This window comes from Arvicola amphibius, chromosome 7, assembly GCF_903992535.2.
Source record: "Arvicola amphibius chromosome 7, mArvAmp1.2, whole genome shotgun sequence".
Taxonomy (NCBI): domain Eukaryota; kingdom Metazoa; phylum Chordata; class Mammalia; order Rodentia; family Cricetidae; genus Arvicola; species Arvicola amphibius.
This window is the reverse complement of record NC_052053.1, coordinates 109,824,071-109,844,328: the sequence shown is the minus strand read 5'-3', so window position 1 is coordinate 109,844,328 and position 20,258 is coordinate 109,824,071. Positions and strand designations below refer to the sequence as shown.

Genomic DNA, 20,258 nt, shown 5'->3' with positions numbered 1-20,258 from the left:
TTAATGACTTTCATTTTGCTCTTTGGGCAGATATCCTGTGACTTGATTCACCCAGCTGAGACCCATAATGCCATATTCAGCCTGTATTTAGCTCTGGAGGATGTAACACCCATCGTTCACATACCGTTCTTCCTCTAGATTGGCCCGTGATTCATCTGTTAGGTTGGGTATGCTAGGATAAATCGGAAAGACAATATGTCCACATGAATGTTCAAATCCCTGCTTTCAAAATGTTAACAATTTTTATGACAACATGGGAAACGTCCAAGCCAGTACCTTAATATTGATTATTCATTCTCCTGCCATCCAGGGATGTCCTTCATCCTTCAGGATAGCGTAATGGTGGGAATTTGAACCTTCAGTAACATTATCTTGATTGTCTCCCCTACCAAAAGGACAGAGGGTGATGCCACCCTCAGTTGGGCCATTCCTTTGAAGTTCTGTCTAGTTTTCCTGAAGGACAGGCCAGTGATCACAGATCAGGCCTACCTCCTGGGAGAACCCCAATGACTAGTCTGTTTTGTAGTGAGGAGCTGCGGGCAGGTCTGCTTTTTGTCCTGCCCGGCTCCCGCATGGCTAGCTTTACACCTGAAATAACATCACACAAATTGTATTCTTTTAAATACTGCCTGGCCCATTACTTCCAGCCTCTTACTCACATCTTGACTAACCCATATCTAATAATCTGTATAGCACCACAAAGTGGTGTCTTACCAGGTAGATTCTAGCGTACGTCCATCTTGGGCTGGAGCTTCATCGCATCTGGCTTCTCTCTCTGAGGAGAGGCACAGCGGTCTGTCTAACTTAGGAGAGGTGTAGCATCTGACTGATCCTTCTACCTCACTTCCTCTTCCTGTTCTGTCTACTCCACCCACCTAAGGGGCGGTCTATCAAATGGGCCAGGCAGTTTCTTTATTAGCCAATGAAATCAACTCAAACAGAAGACTCTCCCACATCACTTCCCCTTTTTCTGTTTAAACAATAAAAAGAAGGCTTTAACTTTAACATAGCAAAATTACATATAACAAAACAGTTATCAAGTAAGAATTACAGTTACAGTATTTATATCTACTTTATCTTTTATCATAACAAAGGAAAACTATAACTATCTATCTATTCTTCAACTCCATCAAAGACTCCAGAAGAACACAATATTACCTAGGTGAACAAGATACAAACAACTTCCAAACTCTAGAAATAACAGAGACAACTTGCTGCCTGGACAGTCACCCAAAGTTCCTCTGTACCGTTGGGGCATCCATCTTCAGCCTACAGGCCCATAGTTTCCAGCAGACGTTTCCATGAAGCAGGAAATTTCAAAGGCAGTTCAGTCAGTATCTGCTGTGTCCTGCAGAATGTCTCGCAGACTCTTTCATGAGTCAGGAACCCCAAAGAATCATCTCACATTTAGGCAAGTTCAGCAGTCCTCTCTGTGGGTTCTCTGTGTCCAGTTTATGCAACAGTCCAAGCAAGAGCAGTTTCTTGCCCAATGGCTATCAAACTCCATAAGTAGCCTCTTCGATGCCCATCTTTCTCTTGAAGTAGCTTGTGCTGCCAGGAGCAGATGTGTCTCATTATCATGAAAAGTCCTTAAGTTATTAAAACATCTAAAATGCGATATTCTATAGTCTTTGAAAGATATGAAGAATGCCTATGTAACTTAAATAAATCTCTATATAGCTAGAAAATCTAACTAACATAACTACAAGTTTTACTAATATTGATAACTATCCATTAACAACCTATATACATTACATTTTTAAATGAACTACACAATCACAATACATTAATCAGTATCAGAAATACATATACATATAACAAAATTGACCTTAAATTTAAATCACTAAAGCCAAATCCATATCAATGCAAATTACTCATCTCCATATTATATCCCCCTTTAAATGTAAAAGAACATTTATAAACAATATTTGGGAAAATGGGCGCAGTTATTTCTCTCCAAACTGCTTCCTGCTGAATGGGGACGCTGTTAATCAGATCTTTCATGGTGTAACGTGTGCCAGGTTCATCTCAGTCATCAGTTGGGTGAAGTAATTTTCTGAAGGTGTTCACAGCAACCTTTCAGGAGGGCGTGGTCTATCATACCATATTGGGATAGAAGCAATCCAACGGGTCTCATTTTCTGTAAAAATAAAAGAAGAATCTCTTTTCCAAAGTATCATATTCTTAGATCCAAATTCTAAAGTCAAGGTATTTTCAAGATATCTTTCTTGGATTAGTTCAGCAGCATTTGTAAACAAATATCTTTTAGCAGCTGTTGCTCCTTCCTCAGCATTCAAACAATTCAAAAAGAGCATAATAGCATACAGTATCAAGATTCTCTGCGTATTTTCCATCTTTGTGCGGCTTTATTTTAACCTCTATTTCGTTTATTTTTACTTTTATTTTTTGAGACAGGTTCTCTGTATATCTTTGTCCTGGAATAACTCTGTAGACCAGGCTGTCCTTGAACTCTCAGAAATCCGTCCGTCTCTGCCTCCACAGTGCTGGGATTAAAGGTGTGTGCTACAGCACCTTGAACTCACAGAGATCTTTTCGTCTCTGCCTCCCAGGCATTGGGATTAAAGGTGTGTCCTGCCACACCTTGAAGTTACAGAGGTCAATCTACCTCTGCCTCCCAAGTGTTGGGATTAAAGGTGTATACCACCACAACAAACTACTTCCTTTTTTCTTTTTCTTTTTTTACTTTTAAGAACTTTAACTAGCCTGCATATACTTTTAATACATTGTAAACCATTTAGACATTTTCTTCAACTTTGAATCTTTCTTTTACTGTATATCTCTCTTTTTGTGACCACATAAGTCTTTAATTTACCCACCAAAATCGGTAGAACTAAAGCCGTAACTTTGGCGGCTCGATCCAGCCCATGCCTTAGCTTTCTAGCCTTGTGGTGGAGGTACCGGCTGTAGCCATGTTTATCACCACAACTCTGTGGCAGTTCAAGGTCCCTGCCAGCAAGCAAGCTGCAACAGTGTTCAACAACACTCAAAAGCTCCATAGTCAGGACCGCCTGCTTGAAAGAGTCAGAGTTTGCCCTGGTGGGATGGCCAAGAAAGCTGGCATTTTAAAACGGCACAGCTTTTTTCCTGCTACGGCTGAAAACCGAAAAACAAACATTCAGCTTTTCATCAACACCATTTAAGTGTTTCGTGGCAGGACCTCTTAAAAGAGCTGCAAGATTTTGCAGCTAAAGCTGAGTCAGGAAGCCTCTCTTAGATGAGAGTGCTTGCTAGCCAAATCCGAGAAATTGCTGCGACCAAGAAAACATGCTTTACTCTATTCTTTCCCAAGCTTTCTCAAGCTTTCTGTGGATTCAGTTATCCACGTTGGGTGCCATTCTGTAGTGAGGAGCTGCGGGCAGGTCTGCTTTTTGTCCTGCCCGGCTCCCGCATGGCTAGCTTTACACCTGAAATAACATCACACAAATTGTATTCTTTTAAATACTGCCTGGCCCATTACTTCCAGCCTCTTACTCACATCTTGACTAAAGCGTATCGAATAATCTGTGTAGCACCACAAAGTGGTGTCTTACCAGGTAGATTCTAGCGTACGTCCATCTTGGGCTGGAGCTTCATCGCATCTGGCTTCTCTCTCTGAGGAGAGGCACAGCGGTCTGTCTAACTTAGGAGAGGTGTAGCATCTGACTGATCCTTCTACCTCACTTCCTCTTCCTGTTCTGTCTACTCCACCCACCTAAGGGGCGGTCTATCAAATGGGCCAGGCAGTTTCTTTATTAGCCAATGAAATCAACTCAAACAGAAGACTCTCCCACATCACTGTTTTTCTCTGAAAAAAAAAGCTTTTGTTAGATTAAGAGTTTCCAAGAAGGGATTTGAATTAAATCCAATTTGATGGCCTTGATAGTCTTCTGTGTCTTTGAAGTTCATTTCAGTGGGTGACCAGAGGACTCAAATTATAAACAAGCTGAATGTGGTCCAGGCTGAGTTGAATAGTTTCTGAATAAGATTGCAAGTTGGAACTGCATATCAAGAGATCCTTTACACACCATAGAATGACTCCCTCTTTCAACTTCAAATTCCCACTAATGCCCTGATAAAAGGTGTGGACTGTCTCCCACCCACTAAGGAAGTTCCATTCAAATATAGCATGATTGTTTAATATTAGAAATAATTTTCCACTCCAAATCAACAGAAATAGAAGCCTAGGTGTTGTATAATTAAGAAAAATATAATCTTTTACTAATAACCAGTGACTGTAAAACATGGCAGGATTCTTGTTTTCCTCGAATGATGTCTCTAATTGTGATGTAATCAACTGACTTAACTATTGCCTTTCTCATTCATCTTCTTAGGGCTTCTAGGAATTTAGTCCTCTTATTTATTTCCCATCAGTGTTACGTAACCAATTAGGTAATAGTTTCATTCTTTGGTGTTTTCTTTCCAGATTACTAGGAGACTTTTTGTATGGTTCTTTCCCTGTTGCTGATAAACTGTATCCCTTTTCAATAGATATACAGCTGGTAGTTAGATAAACTGCACATCTCTCCATGGCAGGAAGAAGAAGAAGAAGAGATGAAGAAGAAGAAGAAGAAAGAAGAGAAGAAGAAGAAGAAGAAGAAGAAAGAAGAGGAAGAGGAAGAGGAAGAGGAAGAGAAGCTAGATGAGTAAGGAGAGGAGAAGGTGCGAAGAAATAGAAGTGCCTGAGGAAGAATTCTCTTTCTTAGTTATGACTGTTTTCCTTCTCTTCCTTTCGCTTCGCTTACCCTCCGCCTCCCTCCGCCGCTTCCCCTCCCCTTTTCTCTTCTCTCTTCTTCTCTTTCGTCTTCTCTTCTTCTGCCTTCTTGCGTCCTTCGCTTTCTTCCCTTCCTTTCTTCTTCTCCGTCCGTCTTCCTCTTCCTCGCGCTCCTCTCCTCCGCCTCCTCCTCCTCCTCCGCACCCTCCGCTCCTCCCCTCCTCCCCTACCTCCTGCCCCGCTCCCGCACCGAGGAGGAAGAGTCTGGAAGCCACTGGTTCCATTCTTTGAGTAAGTTCCCAGTTTTCCTTAGATTTTTAGATGTCAGTTACTATAAATGACGCCATAACCATATCATCATTTAACTCCAGCCATTTATCTTAGTGGCAAGAACACGTCATGCCTCAGAATATGGCACTCCTCTATAGAAATATCCAGGACTGAAAAATGTAGTTTGCAAGTCAAGTTTTAGGGTAGCAGTAAGAGGTACTTGGTAAGGTGTCAACATGTTTCCTCCTGAGAGGCTGTTACCCCCTGAAGTAGTGGGTCATCCAGAACATTCAAGCTGTACTCTTTGCCATTTCCTTTGATTCTATGCTCCCTTAACAAGAGCTTCTGATACAGAGTCATAAAAATCTACACACATCAGCTCTCAGAAAGTTTCCCTTGCATCCTACATAAAAGATATAATTGTAGAGTTACAGGTAAGACTGCTGTTTTGACTCTAGTTATTCCCATCCCCCAGTTTGTATTGAGACCAGACAGTATTGCGGTAGGAGAAAATATTCCTTTTTCAGGGGCTGGCTGATGAAACTCTCTCCATTGGTTAATAATATACTAAAGAGAGGAGTCCAGGGAGCAAGAAGAGGAGTTCCTCATGAGGACCTGCAGTGGAGAAGAGAAAAGATTGTAGAAGTAGAGGCCTGATTTCCTCCCCAGAGAGGTGAGCTCTGAGGTATAGGAATAGATGTTCAGATTTGAGAACTCCAGGGAAAGTGAGTCTCCATTTAGAATCTTCCTTCAGGGTGTTTGGTATCCCCACCCTTAAGTGTCTGCACCCTTTCTGCAAAGGTCTTCCTCATAAATTAAGCCCTCATTTCAACTAGGAAATTCCTGGATATTTAGAATGGTTCTTTCTAACCTTCCAATTGAGTAATTGGCCTCTTTCTAGTGGAATCTGATATATAACTAGCCATCCATATGTCTTGGGACTTTCTGAAAGAAGACAGATTACTAGGGTTTGTCAATAATAAAAATAAACAGGTAACTAGCTTTCTTAGAGAGAGAAAATCTGTATTTACAATCTGAAGGATTTAGACAACTGTAAGTCAGCTATTGTTGCCTCTTGGAAGTATTTAGTAGAGGAAGGACATAAGTTTGAGCCTGTTAAAGAGAGGATCTCTTCCTCCCCCTGGATGTCAGAACTGGGGCTTCCCAACAAGACAAACAACAGGAACGTAGCTCACGAATGGCGAAATTCAATTTACAAATGAGATTGGAAAACTAAAGTCCCTAAATCTAGCACAGAGGGTAGAAAAAATTAAGAGAAGTAATTTCAGAAAAAAAATGGAAGTAAAAACACGTTTTACTTTTCTGTTCAGAATGTATAAGTAAAATATAGCTAGCCATGCATGAATATGCCATGAACATCTTGAAGTTTCAAGAACACCCTAATGACTTTTATTTGCTTGACTGTTCCTAATAAAGACAGCAGATGAGGAAGAAGAGAAAGGAAAATGTAGCCATAGAGATGAAGTATGGTCTCTCCCTCCTGCTCAGGAGACTTACCTCCTACCCAGGCTTGCCATTTATTGCTGTGGAATATCCTAACCTATCAGGTTTCCAAGTTCTAAAAGTTTTTACCAAAGAACTGAGTAAGAATGGGGTGGAGCTATTGCTCAGTAGGTAGGGCACTTGTTATGCACATATGAGGATGTGGATTCAAATCCCTAGCACCCATGTAAAATGCTAGACATTCTTGAAAACATCTCTTTAACTCTAGTACTTAGGTAGTAAGTTGGGATCAAGGTAGGGGAATGGCTTGAAGCTTGCTAAAAAACCAGTCTAGCCTGAGGTTCAGTAAAAGACCATGCATGATTCAAGATAAAAAGGCAGAGTTTTAGATCAGGACATCAGATGTTTGTAAGCACTGAACAAACGTGCACACACAAGCACAAAAACAAGAATCTTGAAAGTGCACATGACCAATTGATAAAAGTTTTATTCAGAAGAGAGAGCAGCATTAAAAGTGTATTCAGTGGAATGAGCAGCAGGCACAGGCAAGGTGCTCTTTTGTGAGTTTAGGCAGGTGTGGGGGCTGATTTTAAAGTCAGAAACTGGAAGGATCCTTAACCTATAGTTATCGATAATTAGATCATTATATAAGTGTTGACAATCTGCACATGGTTGCTGTACACGCTATAATTTTGAGCATATGTATGCAACCATCAAGTATGCTCAAGGCATCAATAGGGGGTCCTCCTACAGCAGGTCACTTCAGATATTGACTTTGCTCACCTTTCTACAGAGTAACGTGTGAGCATAATTTACATGGGAGGAGGAGCTGAGTTTTGTTCTACCAGAAAAGGCAGAGATGTGTTCTGAGGAGAGTTGCCTATGGTCACTGTAGATGTTCCCTCAGTACATTTTTCCCACTATTTATAAATCTACAAAATATCCAGTAACCAGGATTCTTGCCGACTCTTTGAGCATTTTCACCCAAATTCATAGCTTAAGAGTAGAGATTTATTTTATGCCCAACAACCTGCCTTCTGAGAAGAAACGTCACGCTGTGCACAAACTCTACTTCCAGCACCTCTTGAAAATTCCTTCTTCCTCAGGGAAGGAGAGGACTCAAGCTGCTCTTGAGTGACTCTTAATGTTTCATTCCTATTCATATGTTTTCAGTATATATAAAATTCAAAAAGAGAAATAGGTCAAGGGGTAGGAGCTGGAATGAAGTCAAAAACAAGCAAGACCAAAAGTAGATGAGATTGAACGGCTCTTCTCCACAGGAAGACTTTTCAAAGTGTTTCTGCCTCAGCCAGCAGGTGTCTACAGGTGTAAGCAGGCAGACAGCATCAGTTGGCAATCCGTTGATTATCAACCATATCAAAGGAATTGCCAAGGAAGAATAAATTAGTCTAAGTGCTTCTTGCCAGCAGAAGTCTTTCAGAAAGCTCTCTTTCTCTCATTCGGGGTCTGCTGTGCCAATTAAGGGCAACTCTCCCCATGAAGAGAAGGGTTTAAAATAAAAGCAGCTCCATTTGCATGTAAGGAGTGGGATACAGCAAGCTCTGAGCTGTGGTACCTGCTCCAATTGCTGTTGCTGTAGAGGCGCTAATGCTTCTAGAGTCATCTAATTGCCATAGTAACAGAACTATAAAGTATTTCAAGGAAAGAAGAAGTTCCCATGCTCAGAGTGAAACGTTTATGAATTGGATCTTTAAGCTAAATGTTATGTAAATAAGTTCCCTAGCATATACTTTGGTAATGAAAGCAAACTTCATGGAGCGATTCAGTGTTGATGAGGTACTCCTCATACGCATATTACCTAATTTGCTGCAACTACAAAACTTAGCAAAAGCAGGTTATTTTTTTTTGCACTTAGAAATGAATATGATATTTAACATTTTCTCCAAACTGCAAAGCAACGATATTGCTAGACATTTTCATATCTCATCATTTGGACAAGGCCTTATTCAGCTATAAAATAATAAAGCAGAATTTTGTGCACTCTTCTGACTCTAAACACCATGTCTCTTCACTTATGCTTCCCATGTGCCTTCATTTTCTAGACCAATCATGACTACAAGTGACTTTGTTACTTTAGCAGACACTTTAGTAAATATAGGCATATTTGTGTCTTAATCATGATAGCATTGAAATAACCCCCAAAAAATAACCATCAAAAATCCATTTTATGAAAACATACATATATGTTAAGGAAAGTGATGTTTTCATAATTAGTCTGCTGTGACTGAGGAAAGAATGATGCTGATACTTGGTAGGTGAAAAATTAGACAAGTACTGAAAACATTTCTTCATTAATCTTCAAAGGAATGAGGAGTTAAAAACAAATCAACCCTGATATACAATAAGAACCACGAGGATTTTAAAAGTTAGACAATGACTCATTTACCATAGGGTAAACCATGGACCTTGAGATTGAACCTGGTCAAGTATGCTTTGCTGTTTTTCTGATGCACAGCACAGCACACCTCGTGACATGGGATAATGAACCTGTCTTAAATGGCCTTCCAAATTCACATAGTCTTCAAAATGCCACATCTATAATATATAACTCACTACGTATTTTGAGTTTATGCTTTTTTCTCAATTTTTTTCAATTTGTGATACACAATTATCTTATATATAGATACATTTTAAACACTAAAGACAGTTTTGTTTTCTTATTAGACAATCATAGATAAGACACTTAAGGGAATAATTACGGAAATAAATCCAGATCTAATTAATGAAGAGGTTGTGACACTCTATATCACAAAAGTAAAGCAAAATCTTGAACTGACACCATAAACTGGCACTTTCAATTCAAATTTTTTATACCTAGTTTTATTTAACACAAGTGAGAGTTTTCCTGGTAAATCTATTTAGTTTTCAATGTCCTTACTAATTTGAGGCCCTTTTGTTTGGCAGCTATGACTATTTTGACTAAAGTCATTTTAACCGCTTTTCTTTTCATAACAAAGAATAATGCTATGTTTTGAAATCGGGAAGATCCTGGGATAAAATGATATATTGAACAGTATACAGAAAGTTATGACTCATTTACCTTTCTATAAAAGCACTGACTTGAAATTTCAGCAGCATCTGAAAAGTTACAGCTTCATCCCTTTATTAATATATCACAGGTAGATCCTGTGGCAGGAGCAGCCTGCACCTGTATCCCAGAACCAGCTGTTCCCGCTAAAATTAATGTCTGTAGAATCCTGGCTGGCAGCAGATGATAGAGCCATTAATCAACAATGGACAAGTTTACCAGGGTTTCAAGTTTTGGTACAATTGTAATTTGTTCATCATGAGCTTCCTGAGGAATACAGATGGAAGAAAGAATTAGATCAAATTCACAATGAAACAAAGCCAGCCATTTCTGAGAGGAGTGCTATTCTCTGTACTCTTTCTTACTTACGAGGCTTTTATTTCCTTGTCATGTATGCAATCTCTTCCACATGTGTACCATATATAGTAGCCATCAGATGAAGCAATAAGGAACAGCTAGGAACATAAAAGAAAATGAACAGGATCTAAAGAGACATAGAGGCATCTCGCAGCCTATGATTGTAAGATACACGCCTTACCTGAGGTAAGTTACTTGATCTGTCATGCACTTGCAAAAATGAAGTGTAAAGTAGTCCATCTTCTTCTCTGCTTCCAAACAAAATGAGAAAACAGGAACTCGATTTATCTTACCTACCGCCCCCGAAATAACTTTTAAACACCGTCAAAAGTATAAGGAACCAATTTTGAGTCATCTGGTATCTTTGAGAGATATCACATGATGCTGAGTGTTATGACTGGTTCCTTGACTTTCCCAAGGAGCCTCCAGGAAGCAGCCCTGTGAGCAGGGACCACAAAGAAGTTGTAAATCTCCTGGAGAAAACTGAGTAAGCACAATGGAAGGCAGGACTCGGTTTGTAAAGAGATTTGTATTAGAAAATCAAATTAAAAAGGCAGCATTTGGTGAGGGAAAACAAAAATAAAACCACTGTTTAGCTACCCAGTCACTTTCCTGATATATGTAAATAGAAACCCTAATTCCATCACATGCTGCAAGTACATGAAATTTCTGATGTTAATCCCTTATGGAACAACATTGTGTTCACACTTGGTCATTATTCCTACAAGTTCATACATAGCTTTTACATCTAGTGAAAATTGTGCATATTCAATAAATTACCATGCAATTGAGTGATTGAGAACAAAAAATTTATCATGTTGACACATAGTTCCACATCTGTTTGTGTGGAAGAATTTATATTTTTGGACAATAATAATATATCAGTGCTTTTTAGGAGTTACATATTGGTTTAAATGATTCAAGTCTAACTTCTTAAGCAATTACACTGATATTTTGCTACTGTTGAAAAATACCTATTCATATTAACATATAGAATTTTATGCAACATGCATAGTTTTGGGGGAAATATTTTGATTAATCTGGATATTAATAGTAAGTAGATTCAAGAATCACTTTTTCACCTTTCTTATTAAAAGTGAAATCTATCTGATGAGTGTTCCCATTCTCATGTCATCTTCGTTATGCAGAGCAAATCTAAACCTGTCACATAAACAGAAAGCAGGAGTCCTTTAAAGCAATAGGGAAAGAAAAAGAACAGTTCCTTTTTACCTTTGTAATTCTTAGAGTTTTAAATGCATATTCAGCATTGATACATTTTCAATGTTATGATAGTAGTTACAATAAATAATGGTAATGGGTCCACTTCAGATACAGTAAAACATAAAATCATGAATATCAGGTGGAAAACTCTCAGATTTTTTGTTTGTTTTTCTAATTACAAAAAGCAAAGTTCACTGATTTTTGTTTTCCCAATAAAGAAATACTTAAGCAAGATAAGTAATAACTAAACCCTCAGAGTCTTAAGAAAATGTCATCAAAATTGCTCTCCTGAACATACTAAACTTCTCTCCTCATCTTGAATAGCATCCTACTTTGATACACCTAATTAGCTGTGCTATGTTAATGGCTTTTCAAAGGAAAATAATGCTATTGCTGATTTTCATAGCTGAAGTGTATGATTCTAATTTAATTCCTGATGCTTTTCTTACACATATTTCAAAACTTTATGAAAAGATAATTAATATAATGGAAATCCACTTGCTTTTGAAAGAAACAAGTAATAATATGATATTATTATTTTCCTGACATAAGTTTTAATGCAGACATATACATTTTACCTAAATAATCCTTAAACAGTAGCTTTAACTATTTAATGTCAAAGATTTGGAAGAAATTATGTTATTATTCAGTACGAAATTGAATAGTCAGTGTCATGGGCACTGATTATTCTGATGTATGACAAGAGCTTGTATGCAAAAACATTAATTCAATAATTAGAGTAAAAGAGGAAACAATGAAGTTACAGGTTAGTGTTGACTTATAGTTTCATTCTTAAAATCAACAAGGGACAATGCAATCTATATATTATAGTATTATCAAAAATGGTAGTAACTAGACCTCATTGTCTTAGACATAAAACATGTTCACTTATGTCTACTGTTAAAAAGAAATTTGTTGTTCTCACTGTGGGGCTCCCATTTCATTATGTCCAGTAAAAATCAATAGACACTTAAAGGATCTATTCCCAGTCTTTTCAAACTAAGTATTTTAAAATTCTATTATCCCTTCCTTCTGTATTCTTCCTCTCTCTCTTCTTAACCAGTGAGCCACAATCTAGCCACTGATGAGGTATCTAAATTTAATGGTTTCACTTCTTTCTCCTCCCCAGAGTAGTGATTTTATCCCAAAATTGCCTTTTTCTCTCCTGTCAAATCTTCTACAGTATAATCCATCAAGCCCTTCTAGAGTTGTCTCTACTTATTTCTCTTCTTCAGGTGCAGTGACATTCCTCTTCTTTGAGCTAATGCTAAAATATCAGCACACACACACACACACACACACATGGTGGCATATGCAGACATGGACATATAGACATACTAGTTCATACTTTGTTTAAATATACTCTATGTAATGATAAACAAATATATGTAGTCCTGGTTTTAAGAAATACTGTTATTTTTAAAAGTGTGTATTTGTATAGATATTAAACCCAGGGCTTTTCGAATGCTAGAAATGTGTCCTAGCACTGAGCTAGTCTATCCTTCTTACTAAAAGAGTTAAAAGATACGGGATGACATTCTTGACTATATCATGAAAAGTATTATTTTATCACCGTTTTTGTTTCATTGGGTTGCTATAAGAGGAATGTAAGCTCTTTTCTAATTACCCAATGTATTGTGCTTAACTTGGTATCTTGCTATGCTTTGGCCACTATTCCTATAAAAAACTAAAACGAGGACACTAATGGGATTGGATAATAAGTCTCAGGACAACGTCTGTTGGGAAAGTCATTGGTGATGAACAGGAAAAACTGATCCTAAGCTAAAAATGAGTGCAGATTTCATTCATCTCTTTTCCTCGAGGTTCTGTATAGTTAAATGTTGACTCTACTTGTTTTCCATTTTCTTTAGTGACCTTGAAAACTAAGGAACTTCAACTTGGCGAGAAAAGTTCTTCACACATCTCCCTTCTTTTAGCATTGAGTGTATTAGAACAATAGGCCTTGAGTTGCGAATAGATTTCAGTTCATGTAGATCAGAAAGAAAATCTAAAGAGCCATTGATGCACGGCTTTCTTTCATTCATTCATTCATTCACTTTTTGATTAATGGGCACAGTATGAAGCAGTCTTAATTCAAGGTATATACAATTTAAAAAAATGTGATTTCAAGGTAAAACTCCTTTCTTGACTGCTTTACCTCTGTACCTAGAATTGCTTAGTAGGTTGTTTTGCTGCCCTGTAATATGACTAGAGAGTCTATAATTTTTTTAAATAAACATTAAGGTGTCTAAGATAACCCAGTAGGTTAATTTGGACAACAGTCATTGATCTGAACTGAAAAATCGCCTAAAGTTCCGAAACTGGAGCCTGTCTCTGTAACAAAAGCAAAAACAGTTTTGCTACCAAAAATAGTCTCTTCTCTTCTAATGTTGCTTTTCCTGAGTATTTGAACATAAAAGTATCAATTGAACATTAACTATAAAGCATTAAGATAGAAGAAATTGAACAATGTCCAGATAAATGAAAGGTATCTAATATCCTATTTTCTAGGACCAGAAAACTTAATATCAAAACTGAATCTGAAGATTTAGTGCAGTCTCTATCAAAATTATAAACAATAGCAGTTTCCACAGAAGTGGCAAAAAGAAAAAGAAAAAAAATAGTATTCATATGGCTCTATAAAACTCCTTGGAGCCGGGCGGTGGTGGCGCATGCCTTTAATCCCAGCACTCGGGAGGCAGGGAGACAGAGGCAGGCAGATCTCTGAGTTCGAGGCCAGCCTGGTCTAAAAGAGCTAGTTCCAGGACAGGCTCTAGAAACTACAGGGAAACCCTGTCTCAAAAAAACCAAAAAAAAAAAAAAAAAAAAAAACCCCTTGGGCCGGGTAATCCCAGCACTCGGGAGGCAGAGGCAGGCTACAGAGAAACCCTGTCTCGAAAAACCAAAAAAAAAAAAAAAAAAAACAACAACTCCTTGGATAGCCAAAGAAAGTTTGAGCAAGAAGAATGAAGTGTGGGCATCAGAAAACATACAACAAAATAGTAGTTTACAAAACTGAAACCTGCTGTCATAACCACAGGAACAGAGACAAAACGAGAGGGATAGAACTTGGAAGTAAACTCTCATACTCAGCATCATTGCATTGCTGACACCCCCGCCCCAATGCCAGTAACACAAGATAGGGAAAAGAAAATATAAAGACAAGTAATAAGGAGAAAATTGAATATCTACATGAGAATGAAAGTGAATACACCATATGCATAAATCAATAATATGGATTCAAGACTTAAAACAGGTGTAGGCTGTAGCATAAATCTGTAATTTCAGGACCAAGAAGGCAGAGGCAGGAGAATCACACAATCAATGCAAACCTGAACTATGCTGAGACCCCATGTCTGTAAAAAAAAAAAAAATAGAACAATAAAAAATAACATACTAAGAACTTCAACAAAAGTACTGAAGAAATAAAGGGGCACAATGCTAGCATTGGTATTGGCTGTTCTTATTTTGTAACATTAGAAGCAAAGATGAACAAGTGGACTACATCAAGCTGAAAAGTGTCTGCACAGTAAAGATAACAATAAATAAAATGAAAAGTCACCTAAGAACTGGGCAATTTAAATCATAATTTGATAATATCTAAAATAAAAAGGAACAAATGCAATGTAACAAAAAATAAAAACATGATTTTAAAATGTGCAAAATAATAGAATAAATGTTTTTCAAAATGGGCAAACAGATGCCCAGTATACCGAAAGACCGTTCAATATTATTTAACATCCAGGAAATGTAAATCTAAATCACACTGAGGTACCATCCTCTATCTGCTGGCACAGCTATTTTCAGAAAGTTGAAAGAAAATGTCTCAGATGGTGCAGTGAAAATGGACTCCTGCCCAAGGTTGGTGAAAATATCACTTAGAATGTCTCTTGTAGGAGACAGTATGGTGTTTTCTCCCCTAGTGACACATCTAGATGGAAGGAATTGGTATTGGATAGTATGGTCTCCTATATGATTCTCATAAGAATCATAGCATTTTACACAATAAACAAGATGTGAAATGCCCAAAATGCCCTCCAACAGTAGACCTGATAATGTCATGTATATTTATATTTGAATATGGGGTATTATTGAACTTAAAAAAAATCTTAAACACTAAATGGATTCAAGAGTTTGTATTTCTATACTTCTGTAACAGCAGTAGTCCTAGAGAAAGGGACTGTGAGTTTGAAAGGTATTAATGGGTATGCAAAGTGGAGATGGGTGGAAGGAGGAGAGGAAAATGAAGTAAATGTATTTTAATTAGCATTTTCTTTAAAAAGTCAATTATCCCAATCATGACAATGTAGGCAAACAGATGGTATTATGCTAAGTGAAGTCAAACACAGAAAGACAAATATTACATAAACTTACTTATATGTGAAGAAAACAAACAAAGAAATAAAAACCCTGCCAGGATTGTGGTCATGAGGGGCTGATGCAGTATAAGAAATAAGAAGATGCTGTTGAGAGGTAAAGCATTCTGTCATAAGACAATGGACTCTGGAGACCTAATTGACAATGAGTAACTGTAATTAATAATAATACCTTGCCTATTTGTACTTTGCTAATAGGAAATCTAGAGGGTTTGCACCACCCATGAAAAAGAAGTGGATGGTTTTGGATTGGTAGCATCAAAATAGTAAAAATGGCAAGTCTACCAAAGGCAATCTATAGATTCAATGCAATCCCCATCAAAATCCCAACAAAATTCTTCATAGATCTTAAGAGAACAATAATCAACTTTATATGGAAAAACAAAAAACGCAGGATAGCCAAAACAATTCTATACAATAAAACTACTTCCAGAGGCGTTACCATCTCTGACTTCAAACTCTATTACAGAGCTACAGTAATAAAAACAGCTTTGTATTGGCATAAAAACAGAGACGTTGACCAATGGAATCAAATCAAAGACCCAGATATTAATCTACAAACCTATGAACACCTGATTTTTGACAAAGAAGCTAAAATTATACAATGGAGAAAAGAAAGCATCTTCAACAAATGGTACTGGCATAACTGGATGTCAACCCATAGAAGAAAGAAAATAGATCCATATCCATTGCCATGCACAAAACTCAAGTCCAAATGGATTAAAGACCTCAATATAAATCCAACCATAATTTACCTGATAGAAGAGAAAGTGGGAAGTAGCCTGCAATACATGGGCACAGGAGACCACTTCCTATGTATAACCCCAGTAACACAGACAATAAGTGCAACAATGAATAAATGGGACCTCCTGAAACTCAGAAACTTCTATAAAGCGAAGGACACCGTCATTAAGACAAAAAGGCAACCTACTGAATGGGGAGATCTTCACCAAACCACATCAGACATAGGTCTGATCTCCAAAATATATAAAGAACTCAAGAAACTAGACATTAAAATTCTAAATAACCCAATTAAAAAATGAGGTACTGAACTGAACAGAGAATTCATAATGGAAGAATTTCAAATGACCAAAAGATACTTAAGTACATGTTCAACCTCCTTAGCTATCAGTGAAATTCAAATCAAAACAACTTAGAGATACCATCTTATATCTGTCAGAATGGCTAAAATAAAAAATACCACCCTGGCGTGATTCCGTCCTTCATGCCTGTTCTGAGGAGCAGCAGGCAGTACCATCCGTCCGACTTCTCTGCCACTGAAGAAAGTGCCAACATCACATGGAAGACTCCATGGACACGGACATGAGCCCTCTAAAGCCTCAGAACTACCTTTTCGGTTGTGAACTAAAAGCCAACAAAGATTATCACTTTAAGGTGGATAATGATGAGAATGAGCACCAGTTATCACTGAGAACGGTTAGTTTGGGTGCTGGGGCAAAAGACGAATTACACATCATAGAGGCAGAAGCAATGAACTATGAAGGCCGTCCAATTAAAGTAACACTGGCAACTTTGAAAATGTCTGTACAGCCAACAGTTTCTCTTGGGGGATTTGAAATAACACCTCCTGTGGTCTTAAGAATGAAGTGTGGTTCAGGGCCTGTGCACATTAGTGGACAGCATCAGTAACTGTAGAGGAAGATGCAGAGTCAGAAGATGAAGATGAGGAGGATGTAAAGCTGTTGAGTATGTACGGAAAGCGATCTGCTCCTGGAGGTGGCAACAAGGTTCCACAGAAAAAAGTAAAACTTGAAGAGGATGATGATGAAGATGATGAGGATGATGAGGATGATGAAGATGATGAGGATGATGATTTTGATGATGAGGAAGCTGAAGAAAAAGTTCCAGTGAAGAAATCTGTATGAGATACCCCAGCCAAAAATGCACAAAAATCAAAACAAAATTGAAAAGACTTAAAACAATCAACACCAAGATCAAAAGGTCAAGAGTCCTTCAAAAAACAGGAAAAAAACCCTAAAACACCAAAAGGACCTAGTTCTGTAGAAGACATTAAGGCAAAAATGCAAGCAAGTATAGAAAAAGGTGCCTCTCTTCCCAAAGTGGAAGCCAAGTTCATTAATTATGTGAAGAATTGCTTCCGGATGACTGACCAGGAGGCTATTCAAGATCTCTGGCAGTGGAGGAAGTCCCTTTAAGAAAATGGTTTAAACAGTTTGAAATGTTCCGTCTTACTTAATTTCTGTAACAGTTGATATATCTGGCTGTCCTTTTTATAATGCAAAGTGAGAACTTTCCCTACTGTGTTTGATAAATGTTGTCCAGGTTCCATTGCCAAGAATGTGTTGTCTAAAATGCCTGTTTAGTTTTCAAGGATGGAGCTCCACCCTTTACTTGGTTTTAAGTATATATGAATGTTATGATAGGACATAGTAATAGTGGTGGTCAGATGTGGAAATGGTAGGGAGACAAATATACATGTGAAATAAACTCAGTATTTTAATTAAAAAAAAAAAAAACCACTGATAGCCTATGCTGGAGAGGGTGTGGAATAAGGGGAACACTCATCCATTGCTGGTGGGAATGCAAACTTGTGCAACCACTTTGAAAATAAGTGTGGCAATTTCTCAGAAAACTGGGAGTCAACCTACCTCAGGATCCAGCAATATCATTCTTGGAAATATACCCAAAAGATGCCCAATCATACTATAAAAGTATTTGTTCAACTATGTTCATAGCAGCATTATTTGTAATAGCCAGAACCTGGAAACAACCTAGATGCCCCTCAACAGAAGAATGGCTAAAGAAAGTGTGGCATATCTACACGTCAGAGTACTACTCAGTGGTATAAAACAATGACATCTTGAATTTTGCATGCAAATGTATGGAAGTAGAAAACACTATCCTGAGTGAGATAATCCAGATCCAAAAATATGAATATGGTATGTACTCATTAATTAGTGGATTCTAGCCATAAACAAAGAACACTGAGTCTATAGTTCATGATCCTAGAGAAGCTAAGTAATAAGGTGAACCCAAAGAAAAACATATATAGCTCCTCCTGGAAATTTGAAGCAGACAAGATCTTCAGGATAAAGTTGGAAGCGTGGGGGTGGGTATGGGATAGGGGGAAGACGAGAGGGGCAGAGAGAAGGGAGAAGAGGAGGGTTGGGGAGAGCTTGGGGGAGTGGGATGGTTGTGATAGAGGAAGGACAGATATGGGAGTAGGGAAGGAGATATCTTATTTAAGGGAGCCACTTTGCGGTTTGCAAGAGGCTTGGCCCTAGAGGGGTTCCCAGGAGTCCACGGGGATGTCCCCAGCTAGGACCCTGGGCAGTGGAGGAGAGGGTGCCTGAACTGGCCTTGTCCTGTAGTCAGACTGATGACTATCATAGAACCTTCGTCCAGCGATGGATAGAGATAGAGACAGAGACCCACATTGGAGAACTGGACTGAGCTATCAAGATCCAATTGAAGAGCGAAAGGAGGGAGAATATGAGCAAAAATATCACTGGATGGTTGGTCCATCCAGTGAGACAGTGTGCCTGAGCTAATGGGAGCTCACCAAATCCAGCTGGACTGGGAATGAATGAGCATAGGATCAAACTGGACCCTCTAAATGTGGCTGACAATTGGGACAGACTGAGAAGCCAATGATAATGGCACTGGGATTTGTTTCTACTACATGTACTGGCTTTTTGGGATCCTATTCTATTTGGATGCACACCTTCCTAAGCCTGGATGTAGTGGGGAGGGACTTGGACTTCCCACAGGGCAGGGTACCACTTCTTAGGACTGAAGTGGGAGAGGGAGAGGAGGAGTAGGGAGTGGGAGGGAAGTGGGAAGAGGGGAGGAAGTGGAAATTTTGATTGGTATTATTTATAAAGTAAAAAAAAGAAAATGGAATGTGAGTTGGTGGATATATTATCTATCTTAACAATGATAACCATTTCAATATGTATAACAAAATGTTATGAAGATTATGATGTGCACCTCTAATATGCAGAATTTTATTTGCAAATTATACCTCAATAACAATGTTAAAGTGTAGTACTTATAAATTAGTGGACAAAGTTAAAATTTCTAAAAATATTTATTTATTTATTTATTTATTTATTTATTATGTATACAATATTTTGTCTGTGTGTATGCCTGCAGGCCAGAAGAGGGCACCAGACTCCATTACAGATGGTTGTGAGCCACCATGTGGTTGCTGGAAATTGAACTCAGGACCTTTGGAAGAGCAAGCAATGCTCTTAACCTCTGAGCCATCTCTCCAGCCCCAAAGTTAAATTTTTTAAGTTTGGATTTTAGTCATGTTTTCTATAACTTATTTACATACCTCTTGTTCCTTCTTTTTTTATATTATACATATAAAATGTAGATATTTTCTTTATCAATTAATTTCTCTATTTTTCCAAAATAATTTCATTAAAACTAGAATTAGTTTATAAAACAGCAAGATGGTAGGGTGAGATTAAGCTACAGATTATTTCTGCAAGCTGAAAAATAATTCTAGGGCTACCAAACAATCATGTAATTAGGATACAATCACTGTTAGTTTATGTATAGAAACTTGATCCTTAAATATTGACTAATCTTGAGTATTAAAGAAAAGATTATGGTGTTGTATTTTAAAATATAAATTAAGGAAGGAAAAAACACTAGTAAGGAAGAACTAAAATCTATTCATTAGCCAGATCCTAAAACAATTACATCTGATTATATTCAAATATATTCCAATTAGAAATTTGGAGCTCATCAGTTAATAAACCTGATTAAAATGAAATAGCCCAAATACAATGACACAATCTACTGGCTCAACATGTAT

General features: G+C 37.8%; 1 pseudogene; it reads left to right on the top strand.

Moving 5' to 3' along the window:
* Window positions 1-16,747: 16,747 nt before the first annotated feature.
* LOC119819486 lies at window positions 16,748-17,625 on the top strand (annotated as a pseudogene).
* Window positions 17,626-20,258: the final 2,633 nt, after the last annotated feature.